Here is a 22,208-nt window from a genome sequence, read left to right as displayed (position 1 = left end):
ACATTTTCAAGATTAAATGTATTTTTTCCATTTATACAATGTAACGTAATGTAATGGTATAGTGACATTTTGAACTTCGTTCTCTGTTTTGTTTAGAATTGAAGATGAGTATTTTATATGTACAGAAAAAAATATTTTTAGGTATAGTTCTAGAAATAAAGATGATGTAAAGCGATGTGCTGACCACACACAAAATAACTGGGGCCTTATGCAGAGTCATTCTGGCGCGTGATTAGTGCCATACTAGAGAGTTCGACTAACATATGTTTCCTGCAGTAGTCAGGCCTTTAGTATGACGCTAAATCATACGTCAAAACGAGTCTGCATAAGGCGGCTGAAATCCATCTCGTTAACCATAGCTATTTATGGACTACAACTGAAGAGAATTCAATTTAGTTTTCAGTTGTAAAACTGGTCATAGTTTTTATTAATATTACTGGTAAAATCTAGAATGGTCTTTACGCATGTAAAATTCTACTTCTTCTTCCCTCAACAACAACGAAAAAAAAAAAATAAAAATCCTTCCAGAATGTCGAATCACACTTAAAATTGTAATATTTTTCTTTTTGCTCTAGTCCTATCTGATCAATGAAAAAAACAAAAGCAAAGCGCGACCAAGATTCGAACATAGGCTGTGTGGGTAGGAGTCCTGTACGGATCCAATGAGCTGCGGAATAGTATAGCATAAGCAGTGGGGTATTTGAGGAAGGCTATCGGGCTCAATCTCCCTCCCCCCCGGAAATAAATTTGTTAGCTTTTCGTATTCCACGTACAACAATAATCCTTCTTACCATTTCTAAGAGTTTCATTGACTTTCCACTTTCTTATGCTCTTTGTTCAGAACTAATACTGTAGCCTATTTGCCAAATTTCATTCCATGTAAGAACTGAGTTTTTAAATTTCTTTCGTCCATTCCAATCTTCTGTTTCTTTTTCTTAGTTATTACTTAATTTCGTTTCTCCTATCATACTTTTCGATGGTTATTCGTTGTGATTCAAGTCGGCCGTCATCAGTAACACCAAAACTAAGAGGAGCTTGATAAGTGAAACTGCTGTTCCACACCAACTAATGCTGCGATCAGCATAATTCAGCTTCAACCTGTCTCAACATTTTCTTTCAGATAAAAACGCACACAGATAAAAGTGAATATTTCCATTTTTTCTAAAATTAAATCAGTTAAGTTGAAATGTGATTACAAATATTCAAAGTGTGTTTGCAGGAGCGTCATTTCAGATTTGCCTGAGGGGGGGGGGGGAAGGCTAAGATCCTCCACCGACATAAGATTTTCACGTTTTTTCTTAGTATATTAGTGGACAATCGATTAAAATAGGCCTATATTTAATTCTCAAACTCAGGTGGACAATTGCCCTCCTGTTTTCCCGTGTTGTGCATAACCCCTCGAAACAAAATCCTAAATACACCACTGAGCATAAGTCATGAACTCTGAAAGTACTATACTGCTAATTGCTGTAAGATTCACGCTGCGAAAGAATGTAGTTTTCTTCTTTTTATTAAGTTTTATTTTATTTCTATAGTGTGTAGTGTGAACCTCAAAGAGAATACGTTTATCGATTTTATTATTGATTGGCAATGTAAAAGATTTAAACCATTTAATTAAATCGCGAGGTGATAGAAAGATACATCTACCGATTTCATTCTCATAGTAAAGGGCAAGAAATATTAGCCCCTGAAAAACATGCATTTTCTTTTGTGACACAATATCTTCGCACGTATATCGGAAATGCATTCATAATTTGAAATCATTTGCAGTACCATTTAATAGAGATGCAAAAAAGCCGGCTTTTTTGAACCGATTGTTTTTTTTCACATAAAAAGCCGGCTTTTTTGGAAAAAAAACGAGAATTTTGGAAATTTTGGCTTTTTTCATTTTCATGATTTTTCTATCTAAATAGCTTTCTTATAGTATATTCTATACTTAGATAAGAATTCCATGACCTAAATGCCATATTTCGCTCTAAAATTCACCATCAAGATGGATGGAGCACATGTTTTACGAATTAAAGCTAACATGAAGAATGTAGTATTTGAGGGCAATTTTAGAGGCTATTTAACTTTATTTTAACTTTTGAGTTATTGATATTTTTTCTTCTCGATATCATTTCAGTTTGTCGTCTGTTTCATTTCTAAGAGCTTAGTACTCTAGCTTCTAACGCAGAAGTTAAACTTACGTTTTTCTATATATCCGTCAAAGCGTACGTTTTTCAATATATTCGTCTAACCGTACTTCCACATTTCTGTTATACTGTAGCTGTGCAACGATTTAGCAATAATTTTCCGGATACAACCTTGAATACTAATTTATACAAATAATCAGTAGCGGATTTAGAAACGTACTTTGGGACGGGTTTCTCTGATTGTTTCATTTTCTAAAATCTCATAATTTTATTTGGGAGGAGCTTGAAGTTTATGAGTACAGGCATAACTAATACTGTATTTCGTTTCGTTTATATATTTAGCGATAATCTTCCGGATACAACCTTGAAGATCATTTTATTCTGAGAATCAGTGGCGGATTTAGAAAAGTATTTTGGGAGGGTTTTTTTCTTACTAATGTTTAGTTTTTCTAAACATTCGTAATTTTTATTTGACGGCAGCTTAAAGTTTATGAGTAAAGGCATAACTAATAGATATTTCATTTGTTTTAGACATTCCGTAATTTTGGGGAACAGGCTTCAGTCCGAAAGACCGCCCTCCCTAACCCTCGCAAAACTGTCACTGCTGGTAATTAGTAATAATAACGATTTAAAAATAATAAGAAATGAAGTCAGCCAACTCACAGTACACGCACTATTTCTACTTCATAGATGGAATGAAGAAAAGTTTTGTCAGAATGGTCGAATGCTGAGTTGAATTCCGGACTTCTCGATAGAAGCGCAAAAGCTCCAGTCAATCATGTTTGTTGTGCAGTTGTATTTATCTTAAATATATTCCGTAGTCCTTTTTGTGTGTGTGTGTTGGTGGGGTGGGGAGAGTTCCATAATGATATGAAGGGTGTGAGCCAAGAACATGGTAACTAACAAATTTTCAATTGCTGAGTTACGCAGCATCAGATAGGCAGCAACGCATACTGCTTCGTTTAATCCCTCATGTATAGACTTATGTGAAAAATTAGCTTTCCGAATTTCAAAATGGATTGTGCAGCAGAAAATTTCTAATTTCTTAAAATAGTAAAATTATGGGTTACCATGTTCTTATCTCACACCCTTCTGATCAATCCCTCTTGTTAAAAATACAGAAAACTTGAGGACTGAGTAAACCGTGATGGTGCTTATATAAAACTGTAGAATTTCAAGAATATACAAAACCAAAAGCTCTAGGTGTGCAGCCTTTAAGTGTATCATATAAATCTAAGTATTTTTCTTATGTTTTATTTTAATTTTATTTTGTTCCAAAAAGAGGGTATGGAATATTTTGAAGTAAAAATACTACATAGAATTTTGCTACTTATTTGAGTATTTTTTTAAAAGAAGTATTTACTTTTAGGGTTGGCTGGTTTACACCAGCTGTTTTTCTTCTTTTTTTAAATAAACAACTGGTTTAAACCGAAAAAAATAAAAGATACGAAAAATGCGAATCGTGTGAACTTCATGGTGACGTTTCTATACATCAAACCATCTGCATTAGTTTTATTTCCTTTTCACCTTTTAATCAAGGTGTCCCATGTTCAATTCTCGGTCGAACCACAACCCTTCTTTCATGCGTAAACAGAGTAGCGGTTCGGATGTCACTTTAAGCGAAAGTCTTCTCCTTGATAACCTCGGTATTACGTAAGGATGTTAAGCCTGAACATACGAAACGAAACTAAATTGTATATTTCTGCATGCCTGAATGCCTGTTGTTTTATAAAGAAGCCAAGGTTGCTTAAATATACTGATATAAATTGACAAGATTTATCGATTGCCTACGTAGCTTCCAACATTAGCTTGGATTGTACTTTCAATGATATGTACGCACTAAATTTGTAATTTAATACCTCAGTTTTAGCGTACTGATTATGATACGTTGACCTTTAAATTTAACATGCAAAGCAATAACAGGATTTTTTCCGTAATTGTTTTACATTTAGAGTAATGACGGGATTTTCCCGATGGCTAGGGCGGGAGTTTCTCAATTTAAGAAATTTACTGACCGGACTTCTTTAAGCTTATGTGACCTCTTCCAGCATAACCCCATTGTTGCATAATAACACCAAGGCGAAACAAACTTATTTCTGTCAATATGTAATATAAATACATAAAGCAAAATATCTAAACCCAAAAAAAACTGGTTTAAACTAAAAAAGCCTAGTTTAAACTCCCCCCAAAAAACGGGTTTTTGGCATTTTCAAAAACAACCATGGCTCTTGCCAACCCTGCTTACTTTTGTATGTAGGAGGTTAAAAAAAATCTTATTATATACATTGGTTAATCCTTTGGAATTCATAATGTAAATATGTTGAGAAGTAAAACTGTTTGAAATATCTTTTCGAAATTCATGGTTTATTTTCGAGGTTTTATATTATTATCGGCATCAACCACTAATTAAATGACTTTTTGTGTTGTAGAGAAGCGAAACAAAATCTGGTTTATCAATTTAAAGCAGAATTTTCAAAAAAGCCCAAAATTTCCTAAGCAAAAAAGCGAAGCAGAAAAAACCGAGTTTTTTTTCAAAAAAGCCGGTTTTTTTCCGAGCCCTTGCATCTCTACCATTTAATATTATTCATCTGACAAGGGAAGGTTCCACAAGTTGTCGCTAAAATCTGATTGCCACATAGCACATCTGATAGGGCATAATGAGAAATAAAAATGAGCAAAATTTAGGGTGCTATGGAGCAGAAGGATAGAACCTATGGGGTTTCAACATTTGAATATCCAAAGAAATATATATCATGAAATTATGTACGTTTAAAGTAAAAATCTTGTAAACCGTTAAAGCAATCAAAACAAAAGTTGCACAATATAATGAGAATAAAATGCAATATCGAAATCCACAGTGTTACCATAAATCAAGCAGTTTTGCCTACTTAGCACAGAAGTATTTTGTTTGAAATAGCATCATATACAAATGTACACAGATTTAAAATGCACTATTATCATTAAACATGACAGTAAAATGAAGTGGAGCACTGGTGGAGCCAAAAATGTACAGTGGAGACAAAAAAAAAAAAAAAGAAAGAAAGAAAAAAAAAGAAAAAAGAAATAAAATTTGAGTTTTATGTCCCACGATTATGCCGAGCAGGCTAAAGGAGGTGGTGGTGATGAGAAATGAATGAAATGGTACAATAAACAAAGTGGGAGGAAACGGGAGAACCTCGAAGAAATCCACGCACACGGTGTTTGTCCACCACAAAGTTCATAGCGGGAGCTGGGATCGAACCCGGGGCCCCACGCACCAGAGATGAACGTTCTAGCACGTACAGTCGAGAAGTCTGATATGTGGCAGCAGAGGGTAATAAAGGAATCTGGGTCTCATATATGAATTTAATTCAAATGTAGAATAACACCAATAGTATAACATAGCAAAATGCCAACAGTGTCACAAAATACTGATGTATTTGAAAAACGAAATTGAGTGATCGATGCGCAACTGGAGTGTGTGTTGTAAAATTTACGTGATTAAGGGAGACAGGTGATTAGGGCAAGTGAATGATGATCGAAGAATTAGTGGAATGAGAATGCGGGGGGAAATTGGAGTACCCGAAGAAAACCCATAAACACGATGTTGTCCACCACAAACTTACTTGGCCGAGCAGAGGTGAGCGCTCTACCAATGAACCATCATGTCCCCATAATTACAACAGATAGAGAAGAAGTCAACCGGGGCCTAGATATGTTAAAAGGTGCCAGCCCGTCATTGGTTTGGCAGAACTGAGGAAAAATTGGCACAGAAAGCTCAGTCAGTACGACCGGATTCGTCGAACCTCAACTCTCTTGCTTGTGTTGGGAGCGCGGTGGCTCAGTGGTAGAGTGTTCACCTTCTCTGCTTGGGATTCCTGCTTCGATCCCAGCTCGCGCCGTGGACAAACACCGTGCTCGTGGGTTTTCTCGCGGTTCTCCCACTTTCTTCATTCCCCTAATTCATTCATTTCTCATAATCACCGTCTCCTTTAGCCTAATCGGCATACACGTGGGACGTAAAACCAAAGATTTCATTTTTTCTCCTGCTTGTGAACCAAGAGCTCTAACATAACTTTGGTCAAATAAGATTTTGTAGGTCAGTTCTGTTTTTCTTTGTTTCGAGCATACACTAAAAATGTAATGGCGTCAAGTGTTAAGGGCTGTAGAGATCGCACTAAGAAACAAAATGAATTTCATGAGGAACTCATCAAGAATAATAGTAAAGAAGCCTGTGAAAGCTTTATTAATTATAGTAGCTGCAAGAACTCCTGTCAATCAGAACACTGTGACTGCGTAAGTAAAGAAAATTGCAAAAATAGATATAGTGGTGTCAACGTAGTGCATATGAAAACAAATGAAGATCGGCATGTTAACTTATTACAGAGTGACATTTTCTCTGAAATGCAAAAACTACGAGAAGAACTAGACTCATTGCGTTCAATCTTAAGTCTAATACAAAATGACATAAATGACTCACACAATAAATGTAGGTGCAAAAGTGAAAACTCCCTTAGTGCAAGTGGAAAAAATTCTCCCCATAGTTGGAGCGAGATTGTACAGTGCAAGGCAAATACTTCCCGCAGTAAGTTCGGTACTGGAACGTCAAATCGTTCATTCTCAAATGAGAAAACAATTAGGGTAGAAAATTCAACTGGCTGTAACGCAAAAGGAGAAAAGAAAATAACATACAGTGTTAGCACCAGAAATAGATATGACTTACTTACCGAGGTCCCTTCCAAACCGAAATCTGAGATGAATAAATATATGAACTGTCTTGAAAATGAAAATCTACAAGCTGGGAAAACACTCATTGAAGATTTGGGACAGAAAAACAAAATGTCAGTAAAATGTAATCAACAAGTGACTGAAGTTAGCTCTCAATCATCGCGGAAAAAACATCCTGCCCATATAAATGAACCAGTAAAAGAGTACAGAAGTGAAACATTTTCAAATTTGTCTAGTGCTGAGAAGGGTAATCAATTCTTGAGAAAGACTGCAAGCAGTGTTACTGTAAAAAGAACGATTATAAGTGAAACAGCAGACCGTCCCAAGGTAAATGTAATTGGTGATAGCCATAGTCGTGATTGTGCTCCAGAAATCAAACATATTTTGGGTAATGGCTATGAAGTATGTGGTATAATAAAGCCGGGTGCAAGGGCAAAAGATATCTTGAGGATAAGTCATTCTTTAGTACAATGTGATTATCTTGTGGTTTGGGCTGGAGCTAATGATGTAGCAAAAAATGAATCGGGTGAGATATTTAAAGAAATGTGTAATTTTTTAGAATCTGTGAAAGGGGTGAACGTTATTGTAGTAGGTATACCTTATAGACATGATCTAGCCAATTTCTCTTGCGTAAATGATGAAATATGTAGAGTAAATAACAAACTCAGGAAGTGGGTGAAGCTATACCCAAACTGTACATTTGTTGACGTTGATGTAAAGAGATCTTGCTTCACAAGATATGGGCTTCACCTAAATAAAATAGGTAAAGAAAAAATGGCAAAAACACTAGCAGACATGATACAAAATAAAACCAAACTGCAACCAATTCCTCTGCCATGGCATGAAATTAATTCCCCAATCATCTCTGATGGTCAGACCAATATGCCAGTAATGACCGATACAAATATCCAGGTATCAGCAATAAGTAACGATTCAAGTGCAAATGTAAAAAGTAAAGATTCAAGTGCAAAGGTTGTAAGCGACCCAAATGCAAACTTTGGGAAGGGAGAAAAACAACAGAAACTTATGAGAAACAAAAAGCTTCCAAGACACTTATCAGATGATTTTTTAGTGATGATAAGCACAAACAAAACAAACCAAACATAATTCCAATAAAAGTCTATCACCAAAATGTGCAGGGGTGGAACACTGAAAAAAGGCTTATGTTAGAAATAGCGATGCTAGATGATTTACGTGATGTAGATATTATATGCTTAACTGAACACTGGCGCAAGGTAAATGAAATAGAGTACCTACATGTAGAAGGTTTCAAATTACTAGCAAATTCATGTAGATGTTACATGAACAGAGGGGGGTCGTGCATATTGGTTAAAGCAGGCTTGGATACAAACAAAAATACTAAATTTGAAAATTTTAATGTAGATAAACATTTTGAAAGTAGCATAGTAGAATTATTGAAATTAAATTTAGCTATAATATGTGTATATAGAACACCTGACGGTAACTTAGACTTATTCACAAACAAACTGGAAACAATTGTTAGATATTACCAAGAAAGAAGAAAAAACGTAGCAGTAATAGGGGATATAAACGTTGATTTTTTGAAAACTGAAAAGATTGATTTTAAATTTAATGCTATGTTAGAAACGTATGGCTTGAAAGCAATCGTACGAACACCTACTAGAATAACCGAAAATAGCAAAACAGCAATAGATCAACTTCTGATTAATGACTTAATATTAAATAGTCACGCTAGGGTAGTAAACACTGGATTTTCTGACCATCTCGGTCAACTCTTCACTATTAATGTACCAATAAATAAAAGTACGTCTTTAAAACGGGAACAAGAAAAAATACACGCATATAGGCGGAATTTCAATACAAATAATATTATGCACTTTAAAATGCTAATTAAAGATGAAAATTGGGAAGAAGTATTTTTGCACAATGACGTAAATGAAGCCTGGAACGTTTTTCTTGATAACTTTAGTTACTATTTCAATATAGCTTTTCCCAATAAGACTGTTGTATTGTATTGTATTGTATTTATTTCGTCCTTTTTTCATACATTTAGCACTGTAATACAATGCATATGAAGCGGACACGTCATTTATATATGAATACAGAAGTAAAAGAAACAATAATAGTGAAAATTACATACACTAGGTTAGTAATTAAGCCTTACTTCTTACATCTTATTACACTATACATTTTACATGACATCATTGTTAAAGATAAACTTAGCAATTATTACTTGCAGTGTATTTAGAAACCCTCCAACAAATATGTAATGCTAAAAGCAAGTAATGACATTGATTTGCTGTATATCCTGTAACGTTTCTATTTACTTAGCAGTTCATGTATTCCTCTACCGAGTAAAAGCAATGTTGTAATAAATATTTCTGGAGTTCTTTTTTAAATTTAGCAACAGAGTCCTGAGTTTTTATTTCTTTCGGAAGTTTATTGTAAAGCATGATACCCGCGTATTTACATCCTTTTTCATATAATACTGTTCTGTGTTCTACAATAGAAAAGTTTTCTTTGTTTCTTGTGTCATGATCATGTTGCTGTTCTACTCGCGTAAGGATACCTTGTAGGTGTTTCTTTACAAATATCAATAGATTTAAAATATACAAACTCATATGTAGGTGTTACTTTACGAACAAAAGCTTCCAAACAATGGTGTACTCAGGGTATTAAAATTTCCAGTCAAAAAATGAAAACACTAAACTTGTTAAGGAAGGAAGGAAGTACTACTGAAGCATTCGAAAAATATTACAAGAAATATAAAAATATATATAAACGTGTAATTATAGCAGCAAAACAAATGCACAACGAAACTATAGTACAGCATTCGTCTAATAAGACCAAAGCGTTGTGGTCATTAGTAAATAATGAACTAAAAATAAATCAAACAAGAGAAAATATTACTGAAATAAAACACAATGATGAAGTAATTCATAACCCACAAATGATTTCAGACACATTCAATTCTTATTACACAAATTTAAGTAGAATATATGACAAACACAAAAATAGCAACCAATTTGGGAAAGTTAACATAAGAAATAATCTAAATTCAATGTATATATATCCTGTAAATGTGACCGACGTAATAAAAATTATCAATCAAATGAAAAATAAATGGTCAGCAGGCATTGATGAAGTACCTCCTGCGCTTATCAAAAAAGTTGCAAACAGTTCTCTAGCTGAAGTTTTATGCTATTTAATAAACCTTTCTTTCCAAACAGGAGTATTTCCTGATAAATTAAAAGTTACCAAAGTCAAACCAATTTATAAAAAGGGGGATAAAATGGATATCAGTAACTATAGACCGATTTCTCTTATCACAACATTTGCGAAAATATTAGAATTAGCAATGAACAAACAGGTTACACTGTATTTACAAAGTACTGGAACAATTTCGAAAGATCAACATGGATTTATTCAAGGAAAATCAACGGAAACCGCTATTTATCAATATCTGAATTACGTAAGCGAACTACTAGATAAAAGAAATAAGTGCATAGGATAGTTTTTAGACCTTACAAAAGCGTTTTACTTAGTGCCTCATAGAGAACTTTTACATAAAATAGAGAAATGTGGAATAAGAGGAGTAATAAGAAACTGGTTTCATTCATATTTGACAGATAGAATGCAGGTGGTGGAAATAACTAGAGTAGATGGGATAAATTCAAAATTAACTACTTTCACATCTACAATGAATAAAATAAAATGCGGCGTACCACAAGGATCAATTCTTGGGCCATTACTGTTTTTGATATATATAAACGATCTCCCGGATAATTTAAACTTTGCAAAAGCCACATTATTCGCGGATGACACAAGTGTAGCGATAACAGGCGAAAACCATCAACGATTAAATACTAACATAGAAAACACCGTAAAACAGCTAACGAACTGGTTTGATCATAATAAGTTAATAGTAAATTCAGAAAAAACCTTGTCAATAAGCTTTAAATTAACAAACAACAATCTAGATAAAGGAAGTATAAAAATAGGAGAAACCGAAATAAAACAAGTTAGTTCTGTAAAATTTTTAGGTGTACATATATCAGCAAATTTAAAATGGGATTATCATATAGAAAAAATTGCGAATAGGTTAAGAAAAATGTGTTTTGCCGTACAAACCATCGAAAATACTATAAACCGAAATACAGCAAAAATATTATATTACTGCTCATTTGAATCTATATTAAGATATGGATTAATATTTTGGGGAAACACTGTAAAAAGTAGAGATATTTTTGTTCTTCAAAAAAGAGTTGTACGAATCTTAGCTGGTGTAGGACCCCGAGAGTCCTGTAGGAAATATTTTAAAGAACTAGCTATACTACCTTTACCATGTTTGTATATATATTGCTTAATAGAATTTGTAAAATCGAATATAAATGAGTACACAACAAACGGTGACGTGCATGGATACAACACAAGAAAAAAGACTAATTTTCATCCACCAAACCATAGAACAGCAATGTACGAAAAGGAAGTAAAATATGCTGGTATTATGCTATACAATAAGTTACCAAACAAATTAAAGGTAATCAAGTCTAATGTTGCATTCAAAAGAAAATTAAAAGAATACCTATTGTCACATTGTTTCTATACAATAGATGAATATAATCAATTAAATAGTCACAATGTAAATAGTAGTAGCAAAGTAACAAGATAGGTTCATTTATGTATAAGGTATGCTGTAGTATTGGTATAATGATATTTCAAATTACTGTAATGTATAAAAGTATGAATTATGTTTAACAAATGTGTGTAATATATGTACTGCATCAACTAACCATGACGAATCCCATGTACTATCGGAAAATTATTTCCAAGTTTGTACAGAATGGAGGATAAATAAAATGAAATGAAATGAAAAATGAAATGTATACATCATGAACAGCTGTCTTGAGGGAAGTCATATTGGTACTACAAGCTAAGCTAATCAGTACATATTTTATCATTCTTTTTTCTTTTCTTTTTTTTTTTTGTTTTCTTCCCTCAACGTGTAGCGATAAAATGTTAGTAGTTGCCCATGAGACGTCCTTTAAGAGCCCCCTCTCTCTAATATATATATTTCCTTCTAATATGGAGTTGCTCTTCTTTTCTTTACCACAGTAATAGAATGCTCAATCCACCTCAAGACGGTTGGTAAATTTGGCAAGTTCGAAGAATTCCATTTCTCTAAACAAAATCACAAACAAAACTGTGTTCTTCATTTATTTTACAAATAACTGACTATTTCGTATGTATACACAACACTAATCACCATACTATAAGCACTTACAACAAAACTATTTACAATTAAAAACTACTGCCTTGTTATGACTATTATTTTTTTAAAGGGAAAATACAACTGTAAAATCTCTTACGTGTTCCGTCCGAGATGTCCTCTTCGACCCCACGCCCCACACTAGCAGAGATCACCACAGCTACTGGTTTTATAAAACAGGCTGTGCTGGCGGAAAACCTCGATAACTCGTAACGAACTAACTCACTGATTATTATCAATCTATTACAATTGGACTCAGTGGATTTGTTGATGTTGTCTTGCGTTTTAATAAGCAAGACATTGACTTTTACACTACGGTTTCTGTTTTACTTCTTTTAAGAGCGGAGTCTCTCTTTCTTTCTTTCTCCTTTTCTTAAAATAAGCACAATGACTTGAAACGAAGATTACAAGAGGCACGTGTATTAAAGAATGCACTTTTCAATAATAAATTAAAGAGATAGGAACTATTTAATGAATTTTCAATACTGATTTCTTACATAAAGGCTTTGAGCAATACAAATGGAATTCTAGTTGATAGGAAGGTACACGGTTTTCTTTCCTCTTAATTGATTTATTGGAGCGAAGCTTCTCTATACTCGACTTCCGTTCTTAACGAAATTTGATATGGTGATTCGAGATCGCGCGCTAAGTGTCGTAAGGAGTCGCATGACCAGTTCAGACATACCATTGAGGAATAATTACCGTAAAACGGGATGCCCATAGACTTCACATTGGAAAAGAATTTGGCGCGCAAATTCTCATTATAAACAACGGAAAATATAATTTTCAGCATTAGAAATAGGGAGAAGCCTTTTCGTTTTGTTCTGCGAACACAATTTTACAAAGAGAAGCTTCTTTATACTCGACTTTAGAGTTCGTTTATCCGGATACTCCTCTGAGATGTCTAAACCATTCTCCACCAAATTTAATATGGCGATTCCCTAACAGCACAAGATGTGCTAGGCTTGTGTCATTTAGGTATCCCAGCTACTTTTTATGTACCAGACACTTGGCACATATGCTATTCATGTGTTAAGTATGTACTTCAGCTACCTACAGTCTTAGGTACATGTTACACCTAATTGATATTTGCAACTATGTACTACAAATATAGCATTAATATTCCTCAGTTTCGCACTCTAAGAGTCATATATATATATATATATATATATATATATATATATATATATATATATATATATATATATATATATATATATATATATATATATATATACATATATATATATATATATATATATATATATATATATATATATACATATATATATATATATATATATATATATATATATATATATATATATATATATCCCCTAATGCATTATTAAGGCATATTTTTAATAGCGATTTTCCTTTTTGCTCCCACCTCAGTTAAAGAATGTGGATACCACTATGTATTATACCCATAGTTTATACAAATCGTGTCCTAATGCCCTTTGAAAAAAGAAAAAAAAACTAGATATTCTTGCATGAGAAGATTTGATTTATGACCTACCGGGAAGTGAGCAATAACGAGCGGAGGAACGGGAACAGTACTAAGGATTAGAACAGCGTTTCCCAACCGGTGTGCCGCTAGGAAATCGAAACAAAATTGTTAATTCTATAGAAATCAAATTGCAAGACACAGTGAAAAATGTATATTTGTATTTCACATTACTATGAACCTCTACTATGAATCTACAAAAGTTTCATACTGTGTTACTTTCTTGTACATTTTTAATGTTGAGAAAAGTATTTGTTATCATTGTCATGACCATTATTGCTTCATTGTTGTTGCAGTTTATTTCGTAACTTGAAATTTTAAAATATTTATTCATTCAATCCTTTTAACAAAGCAAACATGCGTAAAAATTACCTACATTTGTGTTTTAAAAGTACAAGAGATTTGTTTATTCGTTCGTTATTTAGTGATCTTCCTTTTTAGTGAAAGGTTGGATACAGTTTTCGAAAGAGAAAGTGGACTTTCAAAAATCCGAGTCCTATATTTCAATGCAATTGTTTACTATTTTTAAATTAGAATGAAAAATGAGCATAATGATTTACCACAAAGGAAAACCAGTCATCGAGCTTTCTTCTCTGTGAGATCAGTGGGCCTAATCACAAAAAAAAAATATCACGGTATCTCATATTTATAAATAATAATAATAATTAATAATAATAATAATATCTATATGTATGGATGTGCCGCGAGAATTCAAGTTATACCCGTAGTGTGCCGCAAGTTGTAAAAGGTTGGGAAACGCTGGATTAGAATGTCGAAGTTGCAGGGGCAGAATCTGTTATCTATCAGTGTCATTTGAAATACATTGGAAAAATGTCTATATAGTATTGGAGTGTTATATATTGTGAGCCATAATTCCTGTATGAAGGATTACGCGGTAGTAACACTTATGTTATTTCTACCTTGTTACTTTTGTTAAGATATGTCACCTTCCAGGACCGGCTCTACCATAGTGCAATACGTGCATTTAAGCGGGGCGGCAAAATTTGTCACAACTATATAATTTAAAATAAATATTCCTTCTTGGAAACAGACATCATAAGAATGGCAGTTAAATATATTAAGCTGACATATTTGAATACTATAATCATAAATCATGTTCAGGTCGCATTAGTTTAAGTTCACATGGACAATGCTAAAGCAAATAGTTAAACAAATTCCAGCACGAATTGCTTGATTGTTGTCAAAATACAAGAACTCAATTCTCGAATAGTAGCGAACACCTGTTCCATTTAGTTAGTTATCAGAGTTTTGATATGAAAGCTAGTCTTGTCTTTGTCACAAACAAGTTCCCTTACATTGAAGGTGGAGAAAAGATTTTTTGTTTTGATTTTTTTTAACAATGTATAAGGAAAATAAAGAAATAAAAGAGCTAGTTGCAATGGAATTGCAAACTGATATATTGAGATTGAAGCTCGATATTGAATTCTATAAAAAAAATTACCATCTTTCCTCTGCAAGTGTGTTTGCTTTATCTTTCACCATTTATAATGTCCCAGCTTTATAACAGAGAAACCAAGAGAGAGAGAGGTACGAAACTTTGCACAAAGCAACTACAGGAGGGGGACATCTATCCATATATTGGGTAACATCACCAGGCGAACAGTGTTGCCAACCCAATATAAAGTTATGATTTTTTAAATGGAATGACCTAAATTTAATTTCATAATTCGAATCAGCAATGAAAACAAAGACGAAAGAGATGACACTCGCAGATCAGTGTTGCATACTTTTTGAGAAATAACGTTAAACATGTGTCAAATTTAAATGCCTTTAACACACACAAGGATTGAAGTAGAAACTATTTGTGCGCATTAAATGAAATACTGGGAAGAACTCTTTAAAATGACTTCAAGTTTAGAAGGATCAGTTAAACAGTGTTGCCACAACAGAAGAGAGAAAAGTTGAATTTGGAAATAGTGCAATAACTTGGAAAAGGTCCCTAGCACAGTATGGTTTAAAATTCATAGAGCAAATCAGTATGTCATAAGGAGCATTTTCACGTTTATTTGAGATCGATAAGTCAAGTACTAACCGAGATATTCGGTACTTTGTAAAAGCTGAGAATTTTGTGCTGTACAAGATGGTATCGCTGTTCCAAAATTCCCTTTTATCCCTCTGCGTTGGAGAAATCGTTAAGAAATGATTAAAACGAGATAAAACATTAATGAATGGACATACAATAAAATTAAACCCATTTGAGTTTTTGAAGGGACTAATTAAACGTAATTTGGATATAAATTGTTCTTGAGTTAGTAATACGAATTCACGTTCGAACAAGGTGGTAGAAATACGTTTACGAGTCACCTAATAGCAATTTCGTGCAGTGAATATATTTATTTTCGTGCATCTTTAGGGGAGTAATATCGAAACAATTCAATATTATCTGCAAATATTACCGACTTGTTATCATTTCTTTTTAAAACATGAACGAATGAAATAAGTAACAGTTTGTTGCAATTGAAGCAATACAAAGGATGTTTTGCCAGCACAATTTCTTTGGCTGTGTTGTAGCTGGTGGATGTAACCAAGATAATTACTCACTTCCTTCGTTTGCACGTCTAAGTGGATCATTCGGATGCAGTGTTCAAGAAATTGTACATACAAGAAATGTAAGAATCATTATAACTGCTATGCCGATGATCACTAACAAAATATTAAATATTGCTTTGCGTTGACGCAATCCATATAGGAATTATTCCCCAAAGTTTCTTACATTACCCATTAGGTCACGAAACAAATTTCTCTGTGTGGTATACATTGTACGTATGAACTCTCACTTAGGAACTTAAAATTTTAAAGTCATTGGCCCTAACTGAGAATTTTTTTTATTTACTATTATTTTGCTACCATATTATAAATCTCTGCAAGTTTAGCTGTATGAATTGTAGCCTATATGCCCCAATGAAATAGGCATTTTTCTGGAAATACATAATTATATGTACTATAAAATTCGTGTATTTTTTAAATTTCTACTTGTCAACTGCCACCAACTTGTCAAACTGCACGTTATCTTCTGTATTTGTCAGTTCATTTATTGAATGTGTAGTTACAATTCAACTAATAAGTTTGAAACGAGCTACTGCCTTTCATGTGAAGCTCGATATAATGTTTTTAGCACATATGTAGGAATATTTCTCGTGCACCTTTACTTTTGACGCACCACTCGAAATAATTGTTAAAAAAATTACAATTCTTTTACAAATTCCCTCTTATTGTTTACTAAATTATTTGCGCTGGCCGGCATGGAAACATGTCAATTGGCATAGTTAAATTTCAAGGGGACCATCATAATCATTTGATGAAAAATTAAAATTCTTCTAGGATTTGCGTGTAAATACGTCGTCCAGATGTATGCATAAAAACTGCAATGCAAAAAACAAGAAACAACCTGTGCTAGTAGGCCACTAAAAAGCACGAATCCTACCTAAGTGAGTCACGGCATAGAGATGCTGGAGAGCGCGAGCTCTAGAGAAGGGGTGCGTCAGCGAAGGTTGGTATATGCAAAAATGAGGATAATGAAAACGAGTGGATTTTTTCAATGATATGAGTTTCAATAATACTTGTCACGATTTCATACTTATAGCGTTCCACTTGTAAACATAAAATACAACTTTTGTACACTGTGCACAAATAGAGCACCGGTGGAAAATAGTTTCTAATACAACCATCATTTATATGCACTCACTCATTTTATCCGTAGTAAAGTACTCGTAAGGATTTTACACTATACTCGGCGTCAACCGAATTAGCGTGTGGCATCAACCAATAAACTTACAGTGCGCTGTTACTAAGCCTTCAGAGAGGAATGCAATCATTCATAATTAATTTTGTTCGTATTTGTAGACAATTATGAATGTTTAGGTTCCTCCCTGAATGTATAGTAACAGCGCACTGCGCGCTTGTTGGCTGATGCCACACGCCAATTTGAGGGACTCGAACTGTAGTAACCTACACTTGTAAACATAAAATACAGTTGTATTACTTTGTATTTAACTCTATCGCTTGCAGAAAATTGGTCTTTTCATGCGAAGTACGGAATTTTACCTGTAAATTTTTCAAAATTTGGTGCGCCAAAAGTAAACCAGCACCATATATACTATAAATTCAAAGCTAAATAAATTGATCAAAATGGAAGTAGTAAGACTGACGTAATGCACTATACACAGGCTCACGCACAACAATACTCGATATGTTTAACTTTTGTAATATAGTCTAGTGCTGATGGGGTTCACTAAAAACTTAGGTGTTCTTTTTCTTTCTTTTTGTCCTTGAACATAAAATATGAGTTAGGATACGTAGGTTGGCTTTGGTTAGCTTAGTTTAGTATACATTTGGTAAACTCCTATGATACTGCAGCAAACGCAAAAATTTGTAAATTGTTCATTAATATCACAAAAATCACTGCTTCAAGTTTTCTCTTACATACACAGCTGCTTGGTCGTAATTAATGAATGTTTTAAAATGTTTTATACGGCTTCATTCTGCAGTATATTGTGTTAACGAAATGTTAGTGTGCCTTTTTTTTGCGATACTCGGTACAATTATAATTATTTATGCATTATTTGCGTTCGTTTGCGACCCGCAAATTTTACGAGCATTATTATAAAATTAGACTCATATACTGCTATTTAGCGTGGCACATAAACTGTTATTTGTTATGGTACCAATAGTTTCTAATGTTTGCATTTAGTGTTTAGATGTAGCGTTACGTATAATATTATGTCCTAGCAGCTGTTCGGAATATTTTTTTGCAATATATTGTACGACAGTCATTTCAAAAGTTCTGCATACTGAAAGATGCTATGCAAGTAAATAATTCATTGTACAAAATACCTTTACAGGCCTTCAATACCTTATCCATACTTGTTTATGACAGCTTCCCAACATTTGGCAAATTCTGTATTCTGGATAGGGCATCTTCATTGATGAGGTGTCTGATCACTCGGGTCACCTCACTGAAAGCTTCGTCAATCGAATCTAAACGTTTTCCACAGAGTGGTTCTTTTAATTTGGGGGAAAACTCAAAGTCTGTCAAGTTCAAATTAGGACTATATTGGGAAGGGAAGTATTTCCCATCCATACTTGTTAAGTGTCATCCTTACTTGTAGAGCAGTATGCGGCCTTGCATTATCGTTCAGAATGAGGACAACAGCTGCAAGCATGTCAGGATTTCTTTCAATAATTTTCGCGAGCAAAACATTTTGCAGAAACAGCTTGTAGTACACGCCTGATATAGACGTCCGCTGTGTCACTCTATTGTAGCCATCTCTTTATTCGTATCATACGCGAAGATCATCGTGAGTTAAACGTTTGATTGTTGCCGTGGGAATTTTTTCGGGCGTGAAGAGTCTGAGCTATTTCATTGTGACGACTGAAACTTCAGTTCTGGTTCAAATTCTCGTATCCAGATTTCATCAATTGCAACAGTCCTTTGGAAAAACTTCTCTCCTTCTGTTTGATAACGTTGAAGCAATTTTTCTGGGAATCTTTTGCAACAAGCTTTCTGTTTTACTCAGATCATGCGGAACCCATCTCATGTTCATCTTCAGCTTCCCAGTAATGATTATGTAAAGTGAAGTGACAAACATTTTGGCCTCATGTGCAATTTTCTTACATGTTTTCGTCGACCCTCTCTCAAAATGCCATTTACAATAATCTCATGGGTGTAGTCTGTTGCAGTCAAGAATGTTATAAAATAGAGGATCTGCCCATACATATCTTCAACGTATGAACTGAATGAAGCCACACACACACAAAAAAGAGCATCATCTGAGCCGGCACGTCTGATTGGCTACTCTCGTTTCCGCCATGATTGTTGGCTCGAAACAATGTGATCTTAGTGTTGCAAAGTGGGCAGAGTAGGTGTGGCGAAGCTGTGACGTTTGCCTTCACGATTTTGTTGTATGGGCAGATCCTCTATTTTATAACATCCTTGCTTGCAGTTGATGGTCTTTCACTTCTTGGAATGTCCGCATTGCTTACACGACCTTCACGGAAACGAACTGAGCACCGTGATACAGTGCTATGATCCACTACACTATTTCGACAAACCTCCCGCAAAGTATTGTAAATTTCAGTTGGATTCTTTCCACATAGAGTTTTGATTTTGTATTGGAATGCTTATCATCATGTGTAACACAACCTCAGGTTCACCACTGAATTTCTCAACACAGTTTCGCAAATCACAAAACACAGAAAGAATCGTCAAGCCCAAACTCTGACCCACAACTAACCTAAAAGTGACTCAAACGGTCGTGCATAGGCTGTGTGCAAGACTTTTGAAATGACCCTCGTACTTATACCTGGACCCTCTCACTTTGTAACAGTTTGCGTCAAGACAAAGCGGAAATAAACATTTCGGTTTTACTTTCACGTGGTGACGTGTTTGTTTTCTACGGATACAGTCCCACGTTTGCTTATCCTAAGCTCCAAGAACATGTTACATCATAATTACTACGTAGCACAGGATGGTGCTTTTTTTATCTCCCTTGTCTTCCTTTACGCGCATACACACTGTCGCTGACATGCCTCATCCATACGGACAAAAGCTCGTGTGAGTTTCCAACTTGGTTCTCTTCAAATAGATGAAATGATTTGAAGTTTGTACGTATTTTTTCGAGAATAATCACTTTTCAGACATGTCATTTTGCAGTGTATCATAAATGTGTATTCAATTACTGTAAAGCATTGTACAAAAAGCAAAATATTTTGATTGGATTATAATAGGAAAATTGTGTGGTTATGCCTTCTTAAAGTTAAACTGCGAGGGCACGGTTGCTCGGTGGTACAGCGCTTTCCTTTGGTGCGTGGGGTCCCTGATACGATTTCCGATCCAGTAAGTTTGTTGGATAACATCGTGTTCATTGGGTTGTCGGGTACTCTCGCTTTCTCTCACATTCTGATCCCATTAATTCTTGTATCATCAGTTACTTGCCTTAATTATTGTATTATTGTCCTCCTTAACCTAAATGGCATAATCGTGGGACGTTATACTGAAAGTTACCTGCGCTAAGGAATACAATGTCGCATATAATTTGCAGAAGTTTTATGGAATACTCTTTACACAGTATGTTACACTATTTTGTTTACAAGCATTTACACCTTTGCTAACGCGCCTGGTCCCTATAGACACCTTTAATTTCCACTAGTTCCACCCTGCCCTGACTTGGTTAAATACTTCCTTGCTTTTTGTGGCCATCCAGCACAGATTTGATCATGTTCTTCTCTTTACACTGTACTCGTTTACTCGTCAGTTCAATACGGATCAAAACGTTCATGGACCCATCAGGTTCTCCATTTCTTAACTGATCAGACACATTTCTTGTTTTTAATGGCCACCGAACAAAGGTTGTTTGGTGTTTGTTCCACTATAGCTTTTATGGCATATTTCTACGTGCTGTACTTTAAAAAAATGTTAGTACTTAATTTCGTGGTGAATGAAATACAAAATAAGTTGTGTATGTTCCCCTAAAATTGGACAGTACGTATAAACATTGGATGATTTGAAAAATCTTGCTACCATTTATAATAACTTAGTCTATGTATTTTCAATTAAAATTTGACAACTATTAATATCTACGTTTTATTATCTTTTCTAACTTATTTTCAGTAGAAAGAAATTAAATTAAAGAAATATATTTATGATTATCAAGAAACTATTATTCGTAACATACATTACGAAATTTATGAAACAGAAAAAATATTCTGTTTCCTTATTGTAAATAGTTTGCTTTACTTCGGCATGTCACAGATTATAACTTGTGTAACAGATTAGTACTTTATTATTTCTCCAACGCAGAGGGATAAAAGGGAATTTTGGAACAGCGTTACCATCTTGTAGCACAAAATTCTCAGCTTTTACAAAGTACCGAATATCTCGGTTAGTACTTGACTTATCGATCTCAAATAAACGTGAAAATGCTCCTTATGACATACTGATTTGCTCTATGAATTTTAAACCATACTGTGCTAGGGACCTTTTCCAAGTTATTGCACTATTTCCAAATTCAACTTTTCTCTCTTCTGTTGTGGCAACACTGTTTAACTGATCCTTCTAAACTTGAAGTCATTTTAAAGAGTTCTTCCCAGTATTTCATTTAATGCGCACAAATAGTTTCTACTTCAATCCTTGTGTGTGTTAAAGGCATTTAAATTTAACGTTATTTCTCAAAAAGTATGCAACACTGATCTGCGAGTGTCATCTCTTTCGTCTTTGTTTTCATTGCTGATTCGAATTATGAAATTAAATTTAGGCCATTCCATTTAAAAAATCATAACTTTATATTGGGTTGGCAACACTGTTCACCTGGTGATGTTACCCAATATATGGATAGATGTCCCCCCTCCTGTAGTTGCTTTGTGCAAGGTTTCGTACCTCTCTCTCTCTTGGTTTCTCTGTTATAAAGCTGGGACATTATAAATGGTGCATTATATATATGAGGATTTCAAGACAAATTGCATTCAAATTATGCCAAATATTGTATATTCATAAATACAATAGGGGGGCCCACATCAGCTTTGGGCGGGCCCGGGCCCCCCAGGATCGGCGCCCTTGGATGATGGTGATACATAAGAGGCTGGAAAGAAA

The 22,208-nt window shown here is 34.3% G+C and overlaps 1 protein-coding gene across 1 annotated transcript in view; it reads right to left on the bottom strand.

Annotated features, from left to right (window-relative positions):
* Positions 1-12,232, bottom strand: part of LOC145692755 (phenoloxidase 1-like) — an 82,190-nt gene extending 69,958 nt beyond the window's left edge. The window contains exon 1 of the mRNA XM_081768197.1: positions 12,194-12,232. The gene's annotated coding sequence lies outside the window, so the exon portion shown is untranslated. The remainder of the gene's footprint in view (positions 1-12,193) is intronic.
* Between the last annotated feature and the right edge of the window lie 9,976 nt (positions 12,233-22,208).

The sequence above is a fragment of the Thermobia domestica genome, chromosome 8, assembly GCF_964235325.1.
Source record: "Thermobia domestica chromosome 8, izTheDome1.hap1.1, whole genome shotgun sequence".
NCBI lineage: Eukaryota > Metazoa > Arthropoda > Insecta > Zygentoma > Lepismatidae > Thermobia > Thermobia domestica.
This window is presented reverse-complemented; position numbering and strand designations above follow the sequence as displayed.